Here is a 24,715-nt window from a genome sequence, read left to right on the forward strand (position 1 = left end):
TGGTCAAAGAATTAAATAACAGATATTGGCCAGATGGCTCACTTCCTTGGTATAGAAGTCGTGTAAAGCGAGAAGGGAATCTTCATCTCCCAAAACCACTATGCAAAAGAAGTATTAAAGAAGTTTGGGATGGAAAAATGCAATCCTGTGACAATTCCGGTTGAAACTAGATTGGAATTGAGAAAGAATGAGAAAAGAGATGTTGACCCCACATATTTTAAGAGTCTGGTTGGAAGCTTGAGGTATTTGACGTGCACCAGACCAGATATACTCTATGTAATTAGACTTGTCAACAGGTACATGGAGACTCCTGACCAGTCCCACCTGAATGCAGCGAAAAGGATACTCCGATATGTCAAGGGTATCATCACCGATGGTATGTTCTATTCATCAAGAGGTGATTGCAAACTTATCGGCTATTCAGATAGCGATTGGGGAAGATATCTTGATGAAAGAAAAAGTATGATGAGATTCACATTTTTCATGGGAGATACAACGTTTACATGGTGTTCAAAGAAGCAACCCATCCTAACGTTGTCATCATGTGAAGCTGAGTATGTTGCTGACAGTTCAACTGTTTGTCATGGTATATGGATTATGAATGTACTGAAATATCTGTGATTTATTCAAGATAACCCCACAGAAATCTACATCGACAACCGATCAGCGATTGCACTTGCGAAAAATTCAGTTTACCATGAAAGAAGCAAACATATTGATACTCGGTATCATTTTATCAGGGAGCATGTCAAGAATAAAGAAGTAGAGTTGATATCTTGCAGAACGTATGATCAGATTGCTGACATTTTCACAAAACCACTCAGGTATGATACAATGCTTAGAATGATAAAGTTAGGAGAGTCAAGTTTAAGGGGGGATGTTGAAAACTAAACTTGACTGAATCTGGAGATGGCCGACGGCCCACTGCAGTTGAATTTTCTAGAGTCGACAAGCAACCTACTCCACCTAACAGTTGCATCCGTTGATCACCAACCTCACCTACTAGCTGCATTTGTTGATTTTTTGGTTTAGTATTTGCTATAAATAGAAGTGTCTGTGTGCAATGTAATGTGGTGTGTTGAGAGTGTAAAGCTAGTGAGCGTGAGAGAGAGTTTTAATTTGAAGTTCTCTGTATCCATTTTGAGATTACAATATATTGTTATTGTTCATTTATTCTCATTGAGTTTCAGTCACAACCAGTGGCTGAGTGTTCCTCTCCACCCATCAATTATGTACTAATAATAATAATACATTGTCATAATAACTTTACAATACCTGCCTTAATATTAACATACGATTAATGATGATATATACAATATGGAAATAATTAATGAAAGTAAAGAAATAAATCAATCCCACAATTAACATGTAAATTATACAATATGGAAACAAATCGATTCTAAAATTAGTATATAATGGTAAATACGAAAACAATGAGTAGAACCATTAAATATTGGATAATTACAAGAAATGATAAAAATTCTACTGTACGAAGATTAAACAATAATTAAAAAAAAACCTAATAACAATATGAAATAAGCAAAATCCTAAAAACACATGGTCAATATTGATATGGAATAAACAACACCTTAAAAATATATGAATAGTATTAACATGAAAAAAAGAAAAAGAAAAAAACTTCCGATAAATATAAACATAGAATAATCCAAACCCTCAAAAACATTAAATAATCAAAACTCTAACGATACTACTACAGGATAATGAACCATGATATATAAAACACAAAATAATAAATCATAATATATGTGTAATAACAAACCATAATAAATATAAATATGTATAGATAATAATAAAACAATATGAAACAATAAACCTTAATATTACATGATAATAAAAACATATAATAATAATAATAATAATAATAATAATAATAATAATAATAATAGCATAGACACATAAAAAAAATGATAAAATAAACACATGAACGTAACAAAACAAATAAGATTTTATAAAAAGGAAAAGTGTGTGTGTGGGCTGTGTGTGAAATTGTGTGTGTGTGTGTGAGAGAAACTCCAAGCAAGGGTGCCTGGGCAGAGATGGTTTTTTTTTTTTGTGTTTAACTGGGTGCTGCTGCTGTGTGTGCGACTGTGTGTATTAGCGCGTGTTTAGTGAGTGTTAAAAGTGTGTGTTTCAACTGTGTGTTTTGCTGTGTGTGAAGCATGTTTTTCTATGTGTACAGTGGCTGGAGACGTAATGGTGCGTGGGGGTTGATGAAGAGAGGGAGAGCAGAGAGTTTGTGTGTGTGTGTGTGTGTGGGTGTGTGCGTTAGCCATGGCCCCCAGCGACTATTCTCTGTGGCTGCGCATGCACAGCTGCTGCCGGAGGGGAAGCTGTGAGTGTGTGTGAGAGTGAGCAGTGAGAAGGAGAGGGGGACTGTGGTGGTGATTGCAGGCAGGGAGCGATGGGAGAAGGCTGGCCGTGGTGGTGCTGTGGCCTGGCGCAGCAGGAGGTGTAAAGGCACGGTCTGAGAGTGGTAGCTCGTGGAGGCCTGTGCTGGTGTCTTGGTCGGAGCAGGGGATCTGCTACTGTGGAGGGAGGCTTGGGAGAGAACAGTGGAGAACCTGGAGCTGGTACTGACGTGCGTGAGGGCGTCGGGGAGGCTGTGGGGCTGCTGGGCGGTGGCTGTAGTCGGAGGATGGCTGGAATAGTGTGGCTAGTTTGGTTGCGAGAGGATGGCTGGTTTGTGTTTGGCAAGGTTAGGTTTTATTTTTTTTGAATCCCGCCCCTGTGAGAATGAGCCTATAAATAGAGAATTCCCAAACCCTAAAAGCCCCCTTTTTGTTTTTGTTTTTTTTAAATAATAATAATAATAATAATAATAATAATAATAATGATGATGATGTTGATGATGATGATGATAGTAATAATACTAATTATAAGAATAATAAAAATAAAATAAAAATAATAGCAATATTAATAATAATAATAAATAGTAAATAAAATAATAATAATAATAATAATAGCAAAATAATGATAATAAAAATACTAAAAATAATAATAATAATAATAATAATAATAATAATAATAACAACAACAACAACAATAATAATGATGATAATAAAAAATACTAATAATAATAATAATGATGAATTTTGGCCCGCGTAAAAATAGGGTGTCTATACTAAAGAAGTTTTAAAAACTCAATTTACCTCATCTTGGGATTATACCTTACTTCTTATAAGATTTGATAGATTTATCTTATTCTATTGAAACAGACATATCTTATGGGAATTTTTTGTTTTGCCCTTTTTTTTTAAGTGTTCAAAATATGTGTTTGTTTTAATAATAATTTTAAATTCCCTTGCAAACAAAATCCTACTATTACACTCCCAAGCCCTATTCATGAAGCTCCCTACTATAACAACTCCTTCCCTTGATTTTGCCTTACGGAATTATGTGTGTTCTTGAAACTTCTACTTGACACTTGGATTTCCCATCAATCTTTGAGACTAATGATTACACACACAAAAACACAAAAAACTAATAAATTGTTTTGGTTAAAGAAACTCACCATGCTCGCTTGTTTTTGCTAAGAAAATTGAAGAACAGAAAAGAAAACCCAAACACGCACACAACTCACCTAAGATCCATTATCTACAACAACTGAGAAAAATAATACAAACCTAAAGATTTTACGTGTGGTTGTATATAAAATAATTTTAATACTTTCATAATTTTTTCCAAGAGAGCAAACAGAACCCATTTTTGTACCTGATGAGTTTTGGGAGTGTTGCAACTGTGTGAACTTCTATATGCAATGGAGGGCAAGTGACTCTGTTCCTAATTTGGTGGGGTTTTCACGAAATTTTAGGGAAAAAAAAGACTTGAATTTAAACTGTAAATAAATTTGTCAGCATAGTTCAATTACAAATACAAGAAGGTGACTTCAGTATTAAAAAAATAAGAGAACAGAAAAATGGGCTGGGGGAGAAGAAGGGTAAACAGACACAACTTGCTTAACATAGTTATATGGAAGAGGTTTCACGTGCTCTTACTCGATTATGTTGCAAAGTCATAATAGTATAGACCACCTCTCACAAACATTTCATCAAACAACATACATGCAATTCTTTACTTTGCCAAAAATGGTTAACACATTAGATACATGATAGGGGGTTTCAAAGTAGAACTATAATTTTGATATGCTGCAAATTCTATTAAACAGTATAACAATGTATGCATAAAATTTTTAAATACTAGAGTATGGTTGGTTTCGAAAATAATAACCTATGTTAATTATATGTTGGACGTTGCAAGAAATTATTGTAGACGAAATTAAGTTATAATAATTGTAATATCAAGAAATTCAGAATTTGTGATGTTGGCAGCAAAATCTGATACAAGAAACCAATAAATGATATTTATGAAATCAGCATGCTAACAATGCTATATTACAATGCAAAGAAACTGGAATATGGGTGTGGTTTTGGCAACCTGAGAAGATGTTAACTTTGGGATTAGACTACAATGATGTGCTGGATTATAATCCACAGAACTTGAAAATCACTGGAGCTCTAAACACAAACACAGAGCATTCAACATGCCAATTAATTTTTTAATAAATGAATTAGGGTGGATGAAGGTTTGAGATTTGTCTGACTTGGTAAATGCATTTGGTCGGCACAAGAAAATTTGAAACTCTTTCTTGGTGAGAGTGATAATTGGTGGGGGGTATTTTCTTTAAGATGTATGTAGGATGAAGGTCGTATGGAGGGAATTTATAGGGAAACAGGCAAGAAGGGTCGACCAGTGAAGGTTGTTGGCCATAATGAAAGGGTGATTGGAATTCCAGTCGTGCGACTCCGACAATGAGATTTCATGTGCATAACGTCTGATGAAAAATAAAGGGGCCAAGTGAAACAGAGAAGCTGCTGTGGGAAATTCAATAATGGGTTTTCCAGCAATACGACTCCAACGAAGATGGAAGATGGAAGATGGAAGTTGCAGGGGCGTACGAGCACATCAATCGCCCAACGGACAAACATAGTTCTGTTTTGCAGTTTCGGCTTTCAAGACATGCAGGGAATTAATTTTTATATGAGCATCATATGAAGGGTAGATTTGGAAATTCAATTTTTGTTGTGGGCACTACCACATTTTTTTTCTTTATGGTTTTAAAAGTAGTTTAATTTATAAGAAATATATATATTTTTTTCAAAAACTTACATCTTCTCCTTTCCGGCTCTTCCCCCTCTCCCCAATCTCCACCCCCCCCACCCCCCCAAAAAAAAATCGCCGGCGTCATTGGGCAAGATCCGAGACCGAGAGCTAAGGGATTAAGCCGCCAATCTTAACGTTAATTTTCTCAGGTCCGTCTCCTCTCTCTCTCTCTCTCTCTCTCTCTCTCTCTCTCTCTCTCTCTCTCATATTCACGTTTCTACTTCTCGATCTGTGTCTGGAAATTTTTTTGTATATCTGCTTATTTTCGCTCTCTTCAACGCATTGCAGCTTGGAAGACTCTGAAACCAAGAACATAGTCCTTAATCTATTGCCCTTAAGACTGATCGAACACACAGTTCACAAATTAAAAAGTTCACGAAAGTCATTGCAGGCTAACCCAACAAAATTGACTGCAATATCATGTTATACGACAATTTAAATGATATTTGTAATTAAATAAGGTAGGAAATGAAGAGAATTCATCAAATAAGAAGGGAATTTACAAACAGGAGGAGAAGAGTCCTGATATGAGACACAAAGAAAAAAGAAATTGAACAAAATCACAATATTAAAATCTGCAATCCCGCTGGAAATCCAAAAAACATGTTCCTTTAAAACATCTAGCTGCATAAGCCCAAAGAGAAGCCATAAATCTGATCATATTCCAAAGCAACATAAAAATATCTTCTTTTTTGTGAAGATAAGTGGATTAGCTGCATTTTGTTACAGTCATAAACCCCTCAAAACGGCAAAACTACATATCTCCATAATACTACTAAATTTCTAATTTAATAAATTATGCTGTTGTATTTTAATATAATTATACTACAGTAATATTATTACATTTTTAATCACTAAAGATAAAATTCATTAGAGGAGCCTTTTAATGAATTTTGTCTTTGCTGATGAAAAAAATGCAATAATATTATTTATTATAACATAAAACTATGTAATCAAAGATATTATAATATAATGGTATATATAATATCAAGCAATATAGTATTTTCTAATATTATTATTAATATGAGTTTAGAAAACTTCTTATTTCAAGAGCTTTTGGAAAGTACTTGGCTATAAGAACTAAAAGAAAACAGACACAACTTATTTACAAAAAGGTATTTCTCATAGTGATATGCAATGTTTTAAAAGGCGAAGGTGTAAGGCGAGGTGAGGCGTAAGCCCTAAGGCATTGAGGGTAAGCATTTTGGGATTGTATTTTTTTTAAATAATTAATAAATAAAATAAATTTATATATAGTATAAAAGTGAAAACTGAAACAAATCAAAAGCAGCTGCAGCTTACCTTGAGTTTTAGAGACACTTGCAGAGACTCTCTTGAGAGTCTGCTATGAACAACACTAGAGAGAGAGAGAGAGAGTTGAATACTCGAATTAGTTCGAGGAGAGACCTTAGATCTTGAAGCAAAGAGGTTGTAGGGGGTTGCAGAGAGAGACGACAGGCTATAAAAGGTCGCTGGAGAGAGACGAGAGGTCCGAATAGGTCATTAGAGAGAGGCGAGACGTAGGAAGGGGTTGTCGAAGGCAGATGAGAGGTTGGAAGGGGTCGTCAATTCATTGGAGAGAGACGAGAAGCTGGAGGAGTCTTCGAAGCCAGACGCAAGCTTAGAAAGAGACGAGAGGTCCAAAGGGGTCGTTGGAGAGATACAAGACGTTGGAAGGGGTCGTCAACTCGTCAGAGAGAGAAGAGAAGCTGGAGGAGTTGCCGGAGAGAGACGGAACCTTGGAAGATAGAAACTTTGTCGAGAGAGGGGGGTTTTGACACTTATCAAAGCCCTATCAATTTTGTTTACTTTTTTTTTTTTTTTAATATTTTAAATCACGTTGCTCCCAAAAGACATATGCCTTCCCATATGAGGCGTAAAAGGCGCCCCCTTTGTCCTGAAGCGTATGCATTTTAGGATTTACTCTTTTCAAGTTATGCCTTAGGGCATTTTATGCTCAAAATGCATCAAGGTCACAAACACCTTTTAAAACACTGGTGATATGAGTATACATGGCACCAAATTGGGGCTAAGAAGACATAATAACCCAGTGATGGACTTAGAATTTTTCATCAGTGGGTTCAACACACAAACACTCACAACACACGCCTATACACATGTTTGTTCATTAAAAGTCACACTATGCTTGGGCCCCTAAGTTACATAATAGATGTAGACCACCTCCTTTCCAAACCCTTTCCCACCTTCTTACCAAGGTTTGTTATTGAGACCAATAGTGTCAGAATCTCACATCTAACCATTAGGGTAATGGTCCTTAGGGAACATTTTGAATAATTTTTTTATATTAGCAAATCTAGTAGCTAGTCCTTTCTTTGGATCAATGTCTGACATAATAAATGTATTTTGAACTAGGACAATTCTATAATTTAGCATAAGGCCTCTTCTTTGACAGTTCAGTGGGGACATACGCTTACTTTAAACTTGTACAATTTGTAAATTTAGTATAAATATTATAGTGTTTTCTAAAATTCCAGTGGGAGCAAGTGTCCTCACTGGATTGAACTTGGGTCCATCACTGTTATAATTTGTATGTGAGTCCAACATTGAAGAGAATGTTCTAGACAATGATGACTCCTAGAGGAAAATATGAGGATATGAAGGACATGCTTGGAGTGACACTTATGCTGGGATTGTTGGGCTTTTGTGGAGCTTAGTTGTGTTTGATCCAGATAATGACTTAATCCGAAATAATGGTGCATGGTTTTTTTAATGAGAGATTTTTATCCTTAGTCCATAGAACAAGGAATTGGGCCGATAGGCTCAAGCCGTAGGGTTGGCTAATCATAGTGAAATCCCTACAACTCTGTGGACGTAGGCAAAATTGCCGAATCACGTAATAATTGTCTTGTGCGTTTGATTTTTTTTTCTTTGGTGTGTTTTTATTTATTTTGTTTTTCACAAAATTTGGGAATTTCGTGTTAATTTCCTTTCTGAGATTTCATGGTGATCAATGGCTGGATAACTAATAATTTTGTGATAGCTTAATGCCCATATGAAATTTGTGAGCTGTGTATTTTTTGATAACAAAAGAAGAAATTTAATTAGGAGATAAGGAATGTACAAAAGGAGAAGAAGAAATCCTCCTATAAATAACCTGGAGCAAAACCGAAAAGAGAAAAGAGAGAAGACAGAACAAGAAAGTGAAAACAGAATAAAAAATCACGCCAGCAAGTAGAGTTAATTCCTTTTTATATATGAGAATCTCACTCCTTTATAAAGTATCCATAGCCAACACAGCAAAGCTGTGCCAGATGAACTCCCAAACCAGCAAAAATATCAATTTCTTTCCAGAGAAAATATGCACATTTCATTCCAACCACAAACCCAACAGCACTGCAAAATAAGCACGTCTCTAAGACATCTCTATAGTGCTGCCTGGTCCTTTCTTCTTCCAAAACCAACCTAGAAAACAGCCAAAACTAACCTCCATTGTGTCTGGGAAAACCCAAGTTTCTCCCATTAAACCAAATAACTCATTTCACACTTTCCAGGAAAAATCAGAGTGTAGAAATAAATGGAGCGTTGTTTCTGAACTGTTATGGCAAAGAAAGCAAACAATCTGGAGGAAGTGCCTTCAATGGTCTCCACTCTGCAACAAGTTATTGGTATTGATTAAATTAAGCACAACCAACTAGACAAAGGCCTTGATTTTTGTGGGAACTCCTTCCATATAGTTTTATAAAGCGGAGGAGAAGAATTTGAGCGGGTCAGGATTTCACAAAAGGATTTGTATGAATACATCCCAAAGGATCCAAAGATGAAGAACTATTATCCGTTCCCAAAGAAATATGGCAATTATTCAACAACATCAACAAAGAAGAAAGCTTAGGCTTTGTTGATATACATTGTTGGCCCATAACTTAACAATTTAACCTATTAGGTAAAGTAGTAATCTAACAAGAAGGATAAAGAAGCAGATTGTATTATTGAGGAGAAGGAGTGATGTCTTGGACACCGAGAGTGAGTTTGATAGTGATTATTTGATATTGGTGATGAGGTTTGTGAACATTTTCGGTATGTTTCTGATTCTTCTAATTACTTGGGGATATTTCTTTTGTGTCGCCATCTCCGCTTGAAGTTTTGGATGGTGTTTCTATCTTTGAGGAGGATGGATTGGGTAAAAAGTTGCTAGTGAGTAATAAATGTTGGGATGGATCAACGGTATAACATTAAAAGATAAATTCAAAAATGAACATATTCATGATAAGTTAGACATAACTCTTGTACAAGATAAGATAAGGGAGGGACGACTCTGATGGTTTGGGCATTTACAACATAGGCCACATAGTGCGCCAGTGAGGAAGAGTGAATTAGTTACCTAAAATAACTTGGAATGAGATAGTAAGGATTTAATAGCCTTGCATTTGTCGAAGGAAATTGTCCATGATCGTATAAATTGGCAGAAAAAGATTCATGTAACCAACCCACCTAGTGGGACTTAAGGCTTGGTTTTGTTGTTGTTATTAACTGTCAAGATGGGATTATGGCTGTCTAATCTTTTGGGAAAAGAAGTTGCTTGCATGGTGATAAAATCGAGGCAACGTAAGGCCACCGTGAAATGGCAAATTTAAGGTGTTCTTTGAATTACAATGATAGGGAACTAAAAAAGGGTTCTCTTATTTAGAAAATGTTGGGGCTCGTTTAGTTTTGGCAAACATTTTTTATTTCCAAAATAATTATAAAAATTTAACTTATTTTTCAATTTTTCAAGATTTGAATTAAAAATGTTGAAAATAGAGATTTTTTAAATGTGCAAAACAATTTTTCTTTTTTTTTTTTAAGATTTAATTACAAAAAAGACAACTTGTTATCCAATTTCCCAAATTTTAAATGAGACAATATTTGGAATCATGGATTTTGGGGCTTGAATTTGGAGTTCTATTGATTTAGAAAAAAATTTATACATAATCCACCTCAAATTAAAATCCAAGTTCCGAATCCCATGCTCCCATATGCAAAAAGTTGGAAATCTAGAAAAATAATAAAGATATTTTCCAGCTTTTCTATATAAATTTGGAAATTGAAAAATAAGGTGGCACTTTTGTAATTATTTGAATAATTAGCAGTGAAAACATAAAACTATTTCCATGCCTTGAACTTGTGACCGCCGCGTGACTTGGAAGTCACAGGTTTGAGGTGTAGAAACAGCTTCTTGCGAAAATGCAAGACAAAACTATATACTATAGGCTCATTGTGGTCAGCCCCTTCCCCAGACCCCGCATACGCAGGAGCTTTGTGCACGGATTGCTTTTTTTATTTCATACAAATATTGTAGAAATGAAAAATTAACTAACGTTTTTTGTAATTTGTTGAAAAAAGAAAATGGAAAGTCAAAGCTATTTTCCAAAATTAAACGAGCGCTTGAGTTTTTTATTTCTTTTTTATTTTACCCCTTTTGCCATTTTTTTTTTTGAGAGTTTATCATTGTCTCCTGCATTTAATTTTACTCTTTTCTTTCTTAATACATTTTCTTTTATTGTCTAAAAAAAGGGTATTCCAAGTACCTTAACGCCCCCCACATCCACACAGTTGTAGATGGGTACACTACATGCACATGCAGCGATAGATGGATTGTACACCGTCAATTACAACCCCACTCATGTGTGCGGATGTAGTGTTTTACTGTGTATGAGCATTGCAACTCAATTGGTAGAAATTTTGTTGAAATACTTATCAAAAGCAAAGTGCTTGCCCTTTAGACTTTGTATGCCAAGTTTATGGTCAGGCTATCCAAGATGTTGACACAAAACTCATTTTTCATTGGGAAGTGCATTGAGTATGGAAAGTGGGTTGTGTGTCAACATCTTGGGTTGTCTTGTAATAAATTGGCTCATAGAGTACGATTTTATAGCATTACTGCTGACAAAAAATGCAGTGTGAAATTGGCAAAATTGCAATCTTCTTTTGCTGAAGTAAACTCAAAAATAGACTAAAAGAATTCCTATGATATACTCAGACAAGCTGTCTAATCTATGCAGAAACTAATAAGTTCTACATGATACCAACGGAAACTATGATATCAGTGGGAATTTAAATATGTAGCAAAAAAGTTTTTACTTTTTATAAAGGTACAACATGTAGATGGTAATACACTCAGATACAACTGACGTACAACTCCTCCAAGGGTGCATGTAGATGTAGGTTTTTCCAGGAGTGTACAACATTTCTTTCATCCTTCAAAACAATTTAAGATGTAATGAGGATGTTGATGTCTAACTTATTATTCCTAAATGTGAGTATGTGTGAGTGTTGCATGGTTCACTTGGATGAATGACTATTTGAAGTTGGTGGAAATGTTGTCAGGATTGTAAATCTTAAGCTGTTTGGTAGTGCGCCCAAGAATGTATGTCAAGCAAGCTATTTGTTCAACATGCCCCTCACGCGTGACTCTGTCTCCCCCGTGAAGAGGTAAATAGATGAACTTGAACAGGTGCACTAACACAAAATCAAACAAAATGTGCAGTAACAGACATAATGAGGCAAAACACATATGGCAAGACTTGAACTGAGGACCTCTTGGATCAATAGCTCTAATACCATGTTAGATCACAGTTTACCTAAAAGCTTAAGCTATTAGGTGGTGTGCCAACAATGTATATCAAGCTATTTATTCAACAGAAATAATTTTTGAAAGAAAAATGCTTGTCCTTTTGACTTTGTATCTTATGACAACATTGTTCAATTTTGGCACATAACGCACCTTTCTTTGAAAAGTGCACTGAGCGAAATGTGTGTTGCAACAAATTGAGCATATAGAGAATGGTTGTATAACATTAGTATTGTCAAAAGGCAATATCAAAGAATGAAATGACAAAACAGGAATCTTGACTTTTTTGCTAGAGCAAACTCAAAGTAGACTAATTGAATTGCTAAAATGTTCTTAGACAAACTGCATAATCTCAGCAGTGACTACATATGTAAGGGAGGGATTTCGTGTGGTTGAAAGGGGGTGAGAGGGGTATTAGTTAGAGAGGAATGCTAGATCTTTAAGGGTTTTGTTATATCTCAGAAGCAGAGTGGTTTTGCTTGCACTACTATGGTGTACTTTTTTCTGTTTATCAGTAAGGAAAGTATATATTAGAAGGGCATCAAAGGGGTGCCAATCTGAGGTACAAGAAATCAACCACCCAGATGGGTCTCACAGAGATAAAAAAATTACATTAAACTCATTTGCTACAAGTCCACTATGCCAACTAGAGGCTGCATTAAACCACTGCCCTTTGCTGAACTGAAGCATTGAGATTGAATATTTTTGAAAGCTCCCGTTCCTCTTTCCATACACACCCGAAAATTGTGGGAGGAGTGAGAGACAAAGCCTTCCTCTTTTCCTTTCTTGACTGAATCCCTCTCCAGGCTTAGAGCTCCCATCCAACAGATCTAGAACTAACCCACTGTTGTCTGATAAGAGTCAAAGCCACATTCCAAAGGTTTCTAGTCCAGGGGCAATGGAGAAGGATATGGTCTACTGATTCTGCCTCAGCCATGCAAAGGACGTAGCTGTTGGCAATGGAGAGCCCCTTTCTTTGCAATTGAGTCGATTAGATTACTTTGCTTTGCTAGAGCCATTTTGGAGATTTTTCCTTCTTTTTTTTTTTCATATGTTGTTTCATTGACTTGTTGGAGGGAGCCTTGTTCACATGCACTCTTATCTTTTCTGTTGTTGTTCTTACCTTTTATCTTTCTTATTTATACATAAAAAATAACTATATAAACTGCCTAATATCAACAGAAGCTATAATGCTAGCTGAAAAATAAATATTTACAAAAAGGTATTGGGATACCGAAAACCTGCTGATGCACAACAGCAGTAAGGGTTACTTTCAGAGGGAAAAATGGGGAGAGAAATGGGAGGAGGAAGGGAGAAGAGAAAAAATGATAAGAGGTGTTTTGGGGGTGGGGTGTGGAGTTCGACGTCAACTTCTCAATTCAAATTCCCACTTACTGCTCTAGCTTTTACTTCCACACCGAAGCCTACATAATGAGAAAATTACAAACAAACCCCTAAAGATACAAGATATTACAAATAAACACCTATACATAAGCCTACTACAAATTAATCAGGCATAATAACTACTAATTAATTAAACAAATTAGATTTTAGGACCCAACATTTCCTTGATCCTATTCCTTGAAATTTGTCTCCAGATTGGTTCTATGTGATGCATCCAATTACCCGCTTCCTATTCTCCAGATTGGTTCAAAGAACATGACTCTCTCTCTTTCTCCTCCACTGCCATCGTTGTGAGTCAATGACTGTGATAAGAGGGGTCACCAGAAATCCTTCAATCCAAGACTAGAAAAGGTTAGAGGAAGTGGTTTCACATTTCTACTCAAATGGAATCTTGTTTGGATTAGTCATTTGGTTGTTGGGTATCAATTCTGGAGTAGTGCTTTCCCCACCCTTTTATAGAATTTTGGTTGAGGATGTACTTAATTATTCCTAGATGTATTCTTGTTTCTAAGTAATGATTGTTCCCCAATCGCTCTCCCCCTTCCCTCCCCCCCAAAAAAAGTGAGTAAAGTTGAAGTTGTTTAATAAAATATTTTCTAAGAATTTAAGAAGTTCAATTTTAACTCTTTAAGAGAGCTTTTAAAAGTAAGAAATTTCAAACTTTCAACTTTCGTGCAGTCTTGCTCTTCAGATTTTGCTGCCTCCAGAAAATTCATGTTTGTTTGGTCTGCTCCGATCTCCTATATATGTAAAGCTAGAAACCAGATAGTTCACCATTCAACTAGTACGGATATTGGTTTTCTTGTTAAGAAAATTGTGCAGGACGTAAGTAGCTGGTTATTCTAACCTCCCTCATGATTTTGTCCTTTGTTCCATAGTTTTGAAAACCAGACTGGACCAGCCAATTGGACTGGAGGTGGTCAACTTGTCAACAGAACAGCAAACAACAAAGCAAAAGATTTCTTTCCTTACTTCAACCCACATTTATTTTCTTATATTTCAATTCATTATTTTGTACAATTAGCATATATTTAGTTTACATCTATAGGGATTGACATATTATAATTTACTTGTATAGGGCTAGAGTCATGCTAGACCTTATTTACTTTCTATGTACAACATTCTTGTAAAGTCTATATATAATATACAAAACTCAAGGCCATTTCATTCGACCATTCACAAAATATTTGACATGGTATTAGAACTAGTCAACTGCTAGGTATTTTTTCCCTTTGATTTTTTTTTTTCCTTCTTGGTTTCGTGGCTGTTGTGGTTTTGTTTTCTCTTCTAGAATCTCTTCTAGAATTTTTCTCTATTCTTTCGATACTTCTATGGTCGTGTGGCTGTTGGCACAGTAGGTTTCTGGGTTGCCATTTGTTCCTCCAGTTTATGCCCTTGTGATTCTTGGCAAGTAGGCAACAATTTTCTGTTGCTGTTTGTGACTTTCGGCAAGCAGGCATAGTAGGTTTCTGGTTTGCCACTTATTTCTCCAGTTTCCGTTTCTGTTTGTGACTCTCAGCAAGCAAGCTTGTGACTTTTGGCAAGCAGGCACAACAGGTTTCTGGTTTGCCACTTATTTCTCCAGTTTACACTGTTTGTGACTCTTGGCAAGCAGACAACATCTCTCTGTTGCTCTTTCTGGGAACTTACTGTCACACCCCGAACCCACCAAGTGGGCCCAGGGTATGATGTGATCCAATTACCTATATTTGATACCATAACCTCAATCACGTAGCAGAATAATAAACTAACATCCTTTATAACATACCAGAGTTGTATATATATATCCTACAAAAAATATTCTTCAACATTCAGTATTCACAAATATACAACTTAGAAATCATAAATATAATACAACACAAAAATATATCCAAAGTTATACCTTCTCTCTCTCTCTCTCTCTCTCTCTCTCTCTCTCTCTCTCTCTCTCTCTCTCTCTCTCTCTCTCTCTCTCTCTAAACTGCTAGGCTAGCCCCGAACTCATTGAGCTTGATCACGCGGAGGTCCTGAAAAAGATGAAATTCATATCGGGCGAGACACATCTCAGTAAAACGGAATAGATTAATACCAGTATGTGGCTATCATGAGGTTTGTATGCAAAATATAATCATTATTTACAAATTAATCTACAATTATGAAATCATTCTTTGTCCCTACTCACACACATGCAGCGTATTTTATTAACGAGAGTTTTTCAAGAATTGGGGTGATTACTCGCCCATACAAGTAGCACCTCTCTACTCTGATATCTTATACAATCGGGTATGACTACAACTGATGCTCATTAAGGCACTTAACTTATTCAGCAATCCCTCAAGTGGATAGTTTGTCTCGTATTCACACACATTCACACAATTATTTATCAGCGAAGGTTCCCGAGGATAGGGAAGATTACCCACTCATACAAGTAGCCTCCCTCTGCCCTAATACGTTATGCAACCCGGTATAACTACATCTGATACCTATTAGGGCACTCGCCTTTCTCAGCAAGCCTTCGGGCGTTTACCTCGCCCCAAATACATATAATACTACAATATGTAATACACTTATTAGTTTGTTACATTACTCTGCACCCTGTTATCTCTATAATATTTATCTCTTCATAATCTCAGTTTTTACATTTCTCAGTATTTCACATCACATAATATTTCTCATCAAATAATATGTCACATCGCATAATATCTCGCATCGCATAATCTGTTCCCACATTTCACATCACATAATCTGTATTCACATTCCCCATCACATAATTTGTTTGCACATACACCGTTCTAATGTTATATATTGGTTAAATTTACAATTATGCATTTAGAACTCACTACCAGATAGATAAACTTTATCATGCTTCCCCCCATGACGGGTTGTGCGGCCTGTAGGCTAGACTTAACCTTGGTCGGCTCACCAAAGTTAAATCAGTAATAACCTCTTCAGTTTGTAAGTTAGATTGGTTGTTCCCATACTGGTCTAGACTCTAGGGGGACCCTTCCCTTCTCAGCACAACTTATCATCTCGTCTCCACACTCTCTCTAAGACGTGTGGGTGCACTAGCTCTTCAGAAATCACATGCAACAGTACTGTGCATACAACGGTCCACCGGAGTTCTTAAATCATATATTGCAATTTAACATTCACATTCTGTTCTGATTAAACAATTCACACAATATATATTCTCAACGCATTTTAGTATTTCCAACATCTCATAAATATATCATAATTGAACACAGTATATTCACTTTACTCATGCCACACAATTTGAATAATACATATAATTATATCATCTGAAATAATAAGTCAATCCATGTTCATTATTTGTTTTACTGAAAATACACATTAAATTTTCTCCACAATTTATCCAGAAAATCCATTACTTTAATCATTCAATTTTCGCAAATAATGACTAATAACAAGCTCTAGGCTCAAAATCACAATTGAAACGGTTGACTTTTCAAAACCCACATGATAATCATATATATATATATATATATATATATATATATATATATATATATACACATATAATTTTCATTTTAACTGGTTGAATTACAAAATTGTTGGCTTAATCTATTCCCCTTACCTTATTCATGAAAACTGTGCCTGTAAGATTCCTAAACTGACGCCTACGACGTTCAGAGCGCAAAGCCTGTAATCTTAGCCTCGAAGTGGTGCTTGGAAAGCCCAATTCAAAATTCCGCTTCGGTCAAATTGATGAGGATCGACGCTAGGCCCTAGAAATGGTGTCTGATCGTCAATTAGGTTGAAGATTTGAGAGAAATTGAGGAAAGAGAGTGAGTTTACCTTATCCCAAAAGTGGTGCCTACAATACTCTTATGAAAAATCCACTCTGATTAAATTGACGATGGCGGAGAATGGAACCAAGCGATATTTTTTCGCTTTTCCATTGGCCGAGTATTTGTTGAGAAAATGAGGAGAGAGAGAGAGAGAAGGAATACGGAGGAAAGAGACAAGAGTAGGAGAGAGAGACGTCTCTGGCTTTGTGTGTGTGTGTGTGTGTGTGAAATCAAAGATCTGATTGAATTTTCAATTCAATCTAATATATATATAATATTATATCATCTTACCATTATCCTTATATATATTAATCAATAAATTTTTATTTTATTTTATTTTATTTTTGGATCGCTACACTTATTTTCTTGGCACAACAGGTTTTTGGTTCAAGATTTTTTAGTGTAATTTTTTGGTTCAAGATTTAATTTTTTAGTGGAGGGAGGTTGTTCTTGGTTTTTCTTTGTACCTACGTTGTTTATTTTGGGCTTCTAGATTTTTTGGTGATTTGTTTCTTTCAGCACTGCCTCTTTTTTTTTTTTTTGCTTCTTGATTTTCTCCATTATTTAGCATGGACTCCGCACTTGTGTGTGCCAAGTTTACAGGCGACAATTATTTTGCATGGGCTTTTCTGTTTGAACTTTTCCTGAAGGAAAAAGATTTTTGGCGTCATATTGATGATACGGATTGTGCCTCCCAATCTTGAAAAATCTAAGGAGTTTGCAGTTTGTCTTTCATGAGTTGTTCTTGATGCTAGGATTATGTCTTGACTTCTTGGTTCGGTTGAGCCACATATTGTCCCCAACTTGCGATCTTATCATACCTCTCAATCCATGTGGACTTATTTAAAAACAATATATCATGAAGATAACAGTGCCCATCGTTTTTAGTTAGAGCATGCGATTGCCATGTTTCAACATGACAATTGTTCCATCCAAGACTATTATGCAGGGTTTCTGACTCTTTAAAATGAATATTCTGATCTTGTCAGTGGTTACTGTGGATGTTCTTGTGACTTCTCTTCCCATTATTCAACATCTTCACGAGACTAGTCATTGTGATCAGTTTCTTATGAAACTCTGCCTTGAGTATGAATCTTTTCGCTCGTCTCTACTAAATCGCTCTCCTGTTCCTTCTCTGGATGTTTGTTTTGGTGAGTTACTTCCCGAAAAATAACGATTTAGTACTCAAGTTACTCTAGCAAAATCTTATGGTAGTTCCGGGTATGTCCCTGTGGCTTAAAATGCTCAACGACAAGGACCGCCTGCGCATTCTAGCCCTCTGCAAAGTTTCGGGTATGTACCTATGGCTTATATTGCTTAACGACAAGCACTGCCTCCGCATTTTAGCGCTCTGCAATGTTTTTGCTGCAAAGAATTTGGACATATAACTGCTAATTGTTCCCAGAAATTCTGCTCTTATTGCAAGAAGAAAGGTCACATTATCAAAAAATGTCATATTCGCCCGCAGAATCATCAAGTTCATTCTGTTAGTGTACCACCCACAGTGACTTTTGTGGCCCCCTGGCTCTTCTTCAAGTGACTTCTTTGTTCCCATACCTCCTCCAGCGAATTACTGCACACCCAAAATAGTGCAACAAATGCTAATTTCGGCATTATCAGCAATGGGGCTCCAAGGTAACAATTCTACTAATCTCTGATATGTGGACTCAGGTGCCTTTAATCACATGACGAATAATCTCACTACTTTGCGTCATGTTCGGCCCTACGCTGGTCAATTTGCTATTCAGACTGCCAATGGCAGTTCTTTGCCAATAGTTGCTGTCAGAGATGCCTCTTTTAAGTTTACTAATGTGTTTCTTGCCCCTCATCTTTCCACAAATCTTATTATTGTTGGTCAATTAGTTGATAACAATTGTGATGTTAATTTTTTTGGTAATGGTTGTGTTGTGCACGACCAGGTAATAAGGGAGCCAATCATGAAGGGACCTAAAGTGGGGCGTTTGTTTCCACTACTTTTGCCTATTCCAGCACGTTCTCTAGTTTCTTCTTTTAAGTCTTTTGCTTGTAATAATGTTTCAGATCTTAGTATGGTGTGGCATCGTCATTTAGGTCATCCCAATATTCAAATCTTATCTCATGTATTGAACTCTAGTTTACTTGGTAATAAAGAACGTTCTTCTTTATCTCTTGAGTGTGCCTTTTGCAAACTTGGTAAAAGCAAAACTCTTCCCTTCCCTTTGCATGCTAGTAGAGCTTCTCAGTGTTTTGAGCTTATCCATAGTGATGTTTGGGACCTTCCTCGGTTAGTTCACATAAAAAATTTAAATACTATGTGATTTTCATTGATGATCATAACAGATTTACTTGGGTCTACTTTCTTCACTCTAAATCTGAGGTTTTTCGAACTTTCTCTGAGTTTTTAGCATATGTTGAAAATCAATTTTCTACTTCTATTAAGACATTATACACAGATTCTGGTGGTGAATATGTGTGTATTGAGTTTCAGACATTTTTGGCTTCTAAAGGCATTATTCATCAACATTCATGTCCTGCTATTCCCTAATAGAATGGAGTAGCCAAACAGAAAAATCATCGTCTCCTAGATTTGGTCCGCACTCTCTTGCTAGAATCCTCTGTTCCATCCTTGTTCTGGGTTGAGGCTCTGAAAACTGCTACTTATTTGATTAATCGTTTACCTTCTCAAGTCCTACTCATGGAGTCTCCCTATTTTTGTTTATTTGCTAAGCAACCTAGTTATAATAACCTTCGTACTTTTGGTTGTGTATGTTTTGTTTATTTACCTCCTTATGAGCGACATAAATTATCTGCTCAATCTGTTTGATGTGCATTCTTGGGATACAATGTGTGTCAAAAGGGATTTGTTTGCTATGATCCTACATTACATCGAACATGCATTTCTAGGAATGTTATTTTCTTTGAAAATCAACATTTCTTTCCTATGTCCTTTGTACCCTCCTCTCCTACTGTGATTCACCCCTCCTTTGAGGAACAATTCTCGGATCCTCATCCAATCAGTTCTCGTTTTAAACCAGGTATTGTGTATATACAGCACCCCCATCCACAGTCTCTTTCGGTAGCTCATCTGATATTTGATCCTACCACGCTCCAAATTCAGTCAGTTGTAGCACCTCTAGATCCTTTGGTACGTCTTTTATCGAGTGTCTATACCCTCGGACAAGTATGAGTTTGCCTCTTCAAGTTTTGGTAACTTTGTTTCAGCTCTTACTGCTACAAGAACAACAACAACAATAAAACCAAGCCTCAAATCCCACCAGGTGGGGTCGGTTATATGAATATTTTTCTGCCAATTTAGATATTCCCACTTCCTACTCACATGTTGCCAAGCATGATTGTTGGTGACAAGCTATTCCTGAAGAAATTGCCGCTCTAGAGGCCAATCACACCTGGGACTTTGAGCCTTGTCCTCCCACCATTGTTCCTCTGGGTTGTAATTGGGTTTACTCAGTCAAGGTTTGATTTGATAGAAGTCTGGATCGTTACAAAGCTCACCTTGTTGCACTTGGGAATAATCAGGAATATGTTGTCAATTATGAAGAGACTTTTGCTCCTGTGGCTAAGATGACTACTATTCGTATGATTCTGGCTATTGTTGCTTCCAATGAGTGGCCGCTACATCAGATGGATGTCAAGAATCCTTTTCTTCACGGGGATCTTAAAGAGTGTATTTATATAAAGCCACCCCTAGTCTCGTTTCCCTCTCCGACTTCATATGTGTGTAAGCTTCGTCGTTCTCCTTATGGTCTCAAACAAGCTCTGAGGGCCTAGTTTGAGAAATTTCGCACCACTTTATTACAATTTTCATTCAAGCAAAGCAAGTATGACACTTCATTGTTTCTTTGGAAATCAGACATGAGTATTGTTGTTCTTTTGGTTTATATTGATGATATTGTGATTACAGGTTCCGATTCTACTTTACTTGCTTAGCTCAAGACTCATCTCGTAGAGTCCTTTCATATGAAAGATCTTGGGTCTCTCACATATTTTCTTGGTCTTGAGGTGAATCGTAGTCCCTCAGGTATTTCACTCAATCGACATAAGTATGCTAGTGACTTGGTGGCCATAGCTGGTCTTCAGAAGGGTACTTCTGTTGATACTCCCATGGAATTAAATGTCAAGCTTCGCAAAGAGTGATTTACTTGCTGATCCCAGTTTATGCCGGAAGTTGGTGGGTAGTCTTGTTTATCTCACCATTACTAGACCAGACATTTCTTTTGTTGTACAGAAAGTCAGCTAGTTTCTTCAGACTTCTCGTCATCTTCATTTGGCTGTTGTTCGTAGGATCATATGCTGTGTGTAGGGTACTTTTGTTCGTGGTTTATTCTTCCATGTAGGCAATTCTACTCGCCTTGCTACTTATAGCGATGCTGATTAGGCTGGTTGTGCGGATACACGTCGCTCCATCACTGGTTGGTGGGTGTTCTTAGGTGATGCATTGATCTCTTGGAAGAGTAAGAGTAAGAAGCAAGACAGAGTTTCTAAGTCATCGATGGAATTTGATTATCGGGCGATGTTTCTTACTTGTTCTAAAATTATTTGGCTTCAAGGCTTGCTTGCTGAGTTAGATTTTTTTGAGTGCGAACAAGATACGAGTCATGCGACCTAGTCGAGAGACTCAAGACTCAAGACTCGAGTCCATTGTCCACCTCCACAAGCAGCTACACGAAAAAAGAAAGGGCTAAAAGGCAATTTGCCTAGTTTAAGTTTTAAATTTCATGTTTTAACTTTTAACTTATATTTTTTTTTTTATGTACTCAAAATCTCCCTTATCCCCAATATATTTATGAGGTTGTGGTCCTTAGAACTTAGATACTTTTTCCCCATTAACCTCTCCCATTTACCCCCTTAATCCTACATTGCTAGTAAATATAGTAAATAGTAAGTTTAGTAACTAAAAAAATAAGAATAATTTACTAGTTATTATCTTATTGCATAAATTAATAAATTATTTCATTTACTTAAATATTTTAATTTCCAAAATTTATTACTTACTAGTAATTTTGTAAAAAATATCAATAATTTTGTAATTTTAATTTAATAATTTAAATTTTTTTAGTTATTAATTTATCTCTATTTAGCATCTAAATGTTTTTCTTTTAAAATTATAGAGCAACATTCAAATAATTATTTAAAAAAATTTTAGAGTAATTTAACACTTAATCATTATAGTCTACTAATTAAATAAATTAAAGTAATTTACTACTTATTAGCTTAATATAGTTTAAATTATTTCATTTATTTGACTTATTTAATTTCCATAATTTATTTGTAATTTTGAACATTATCATTAAATTTTGTAAATTTAATTTAATATTTTAATGTTTGTTTTATTTATTAATTTTATATTGATAATAAAACATCTTAAATAATTTCCTTTTAAAATTGTTGATTAATTTAACACCTAATTTTTGATTCATTGTGTAGTAACCTGGCTAATTATAGAAAATTAATAACAAAGAAAAGAGGAAGAAAAGGAAATTTTAAAGGGGGGCTTAGCAGGGTCTCGTCGACAAACGCAGAGCGTTTGTCAATGAACATTCTTCTTTGGCTCATTGACGTGGACGCGTGTTTCGTCGACAAGAATTTATCGAGGGGTTGATTTCAGGACCTGAATTTCGTTGACGAGAGTCGTGTTCATCGACGAACCTCCTTGGTTTCATCGACGAGATTTCGTGGCTCGTCGATGAGTCCACGTGGAGAGCACACTATATATAGCCAAATTCGGATTTCAGCGAGAGAAATTCATTCTCTCTTTTCTTTCTCTCTCTAAATCGGTTCTCTCTCATTCTCTCTATGATTCTTGCCCCGTTTTGACGATCAGAAGTCGCCACATTGATCATAAGGAGATTCTCAACAAGTTTGCCAGAACATATTATTGGTTAGGTCAACTTGGACACCATCCCAAAATCAAGGTAAGTGGATTATTCAGGTATTTTCAGTATTAGCAGGTTTATTTGAGTTTAGATTTAGTATTATATGAGAATCTAGTAGAGTTTTTTGGAATAAAATTTGGGTATTATATTTTCAGGGTTAGAGTATTTTTGAGACCCTGCAGATATAGGTTAAGGACCCTAGTGGATATTTTACAGGAGCTCGAGTATATTATAATTTAGGAAATTGTGAATAGGCAGGTTCAAGAAATATAAGTGAGATAATTTTCTGGGAAAATTCAATGATTTACTGAGGAATTTGTATAAATGTATTATTGCAGGATTTTGGGGATAGTACGTCGTGAGCGTGAGAATAGAATTAGAGGCGAGTCTCCTAGCCAATTAGGTAAGGGAAATATGTTATGTTAGGAATGTTAGAGTATTTATTAATAAATTGTATGATTTCCAAATTAGTATTCATTTCAGAAATTATTTGTATATCAGAAAATATAGTAGCAGTATATGAGATATTTATTTATGTAGTTGTGGCATGAGTTAGAATTAGAACAGTATATGAAATATACAGTTTCCAGATTATTATGTTTTATAGTATCTAAATAGAAATATGTTTACGAGACTGTATCAGATTTTACAAGAATATGAATTACAGTGTTTATACAGATAGATATTTTACAGCATATGTAGATTACCATGATTTTCCAAAATATTGAAACCATAACACTATGTTACTACAGTTTATACAATTCATATAATACAATATTTTCATATCAATTTCCGGTGTTATGGTTATTTTCCATAACACTATAGTATTACAGTATATCCAAGATTAGCTTTCAGTGTTATGGTTATTTTGGAATCATGATGAAACAGTAAGATAATTATATATATCAGTACTATGTAGTATCAGACCCTGATGAATCAGTTTAGTAAATATTCAGTTATCAGAGTACGGTACTGTTGCTATTACAAAATCAGAGTGCAACCACACATCTTAGATAGTGTGTGGAAGGTTCCCTCAATCGTGCCTGGAGGGATTGCAGACTCCCCAGAAGACTGGGTTGAGGTGGCCAGTTTGACGAGTTAGTTACCAGTTCCGTGCCTAAGAGAGGTTGCAGTTTGGCCGGACTGAGGGATGGTAGAGTTACAATTGACTTACCTAGTAGGCTAACTAGGATTAAGTCCCGCCTACGGGCCGCACAACTCTATCAGGAGGGGATAAATCATGACGTACAGTTTTCAGGGTAAACATCTCAGCTATGCATATGTATACAGATTTATAGAATATCAATAGATATAGTATGATACTAGAAGTATGAAAAAGTAGAAAACTTAGATATTACAGTTATACTTTAAACTATGATAGATGCAAGTTATACTATATATTGATTTACCAGCTTTTACAGTTTCAGATATTGTCAGTATAATATTTACGAAACTCAGTCGCCATACACTAGTAATAACATATTTCCTTTTATCGAGTGTTGTCTCATTCTAGTGATTTAACATTTTTCAGGTGATCCAGTTAGGCGAACAGATCAGACTTGCAGATAGAGAGATCTTTTGTACTGCCCTGTTTATAGGGTAAGTGTATTCAGGAGATTGTATTTTTGAGTATAAGATACTGGAGTGATGTGTAAATATGTATGTATGATTTGGAAACATTGAATTCTGGTATTGTAAATATGAGTGTATGATTTTATGTTTTCTGCTGCATAGGTGTGTCAATTTGTGTACAGGGATACCTCAGTGCCCATCTGGGGGTCTGAGATCTCATAACAGGTATTATAAGGGTATCAAAATAATTTATATATAAAAAAAAAAATTGTGTAAATTTTGGATCGTTTCACATTGTAACCTTCTAGGAAAGTAAAATTATCTGCAAA

At 35.7% G+C, this 24,715-nt stretch overlaps 1 long non-coding RNA gene across 1 annotated transcript; it reads left to right on the forward strand.

Moving 5' to 3' along the window:
• The first annotated feature begins 5,157 nt into the window (after positions 1 to 5,157).
• On the forward strand, positions 5,158 to 24,545 carry LOC131164247 (uncharacterized). The gene is made up of 2 exons (XR_009139234.1): positions 5,158 to 5,330; positions 24,346 to 24,545. It is a non-coding gene; the product is annotated as an uncharacterized LOC131164247 (long non-coding RNA).
• Positions 24,546 to 24,715: the final 170 nt, after the last annotated feature.

Source organism: Malania oleifera, chromosome 9 (genome assembly GCF_029873635.1).
Source record: "Malania oleifera isolate guangnan ecotype guangnan chromosome 9, ASM2987363v1, whole genome shotgun sequence".
Taxonomy (NCBI): Eukaryota; Viridiplantae; Streptophyta; class Magnoliopsida; order Santalales; family Ximeniaceae; genus Malania; species Malania oleifera.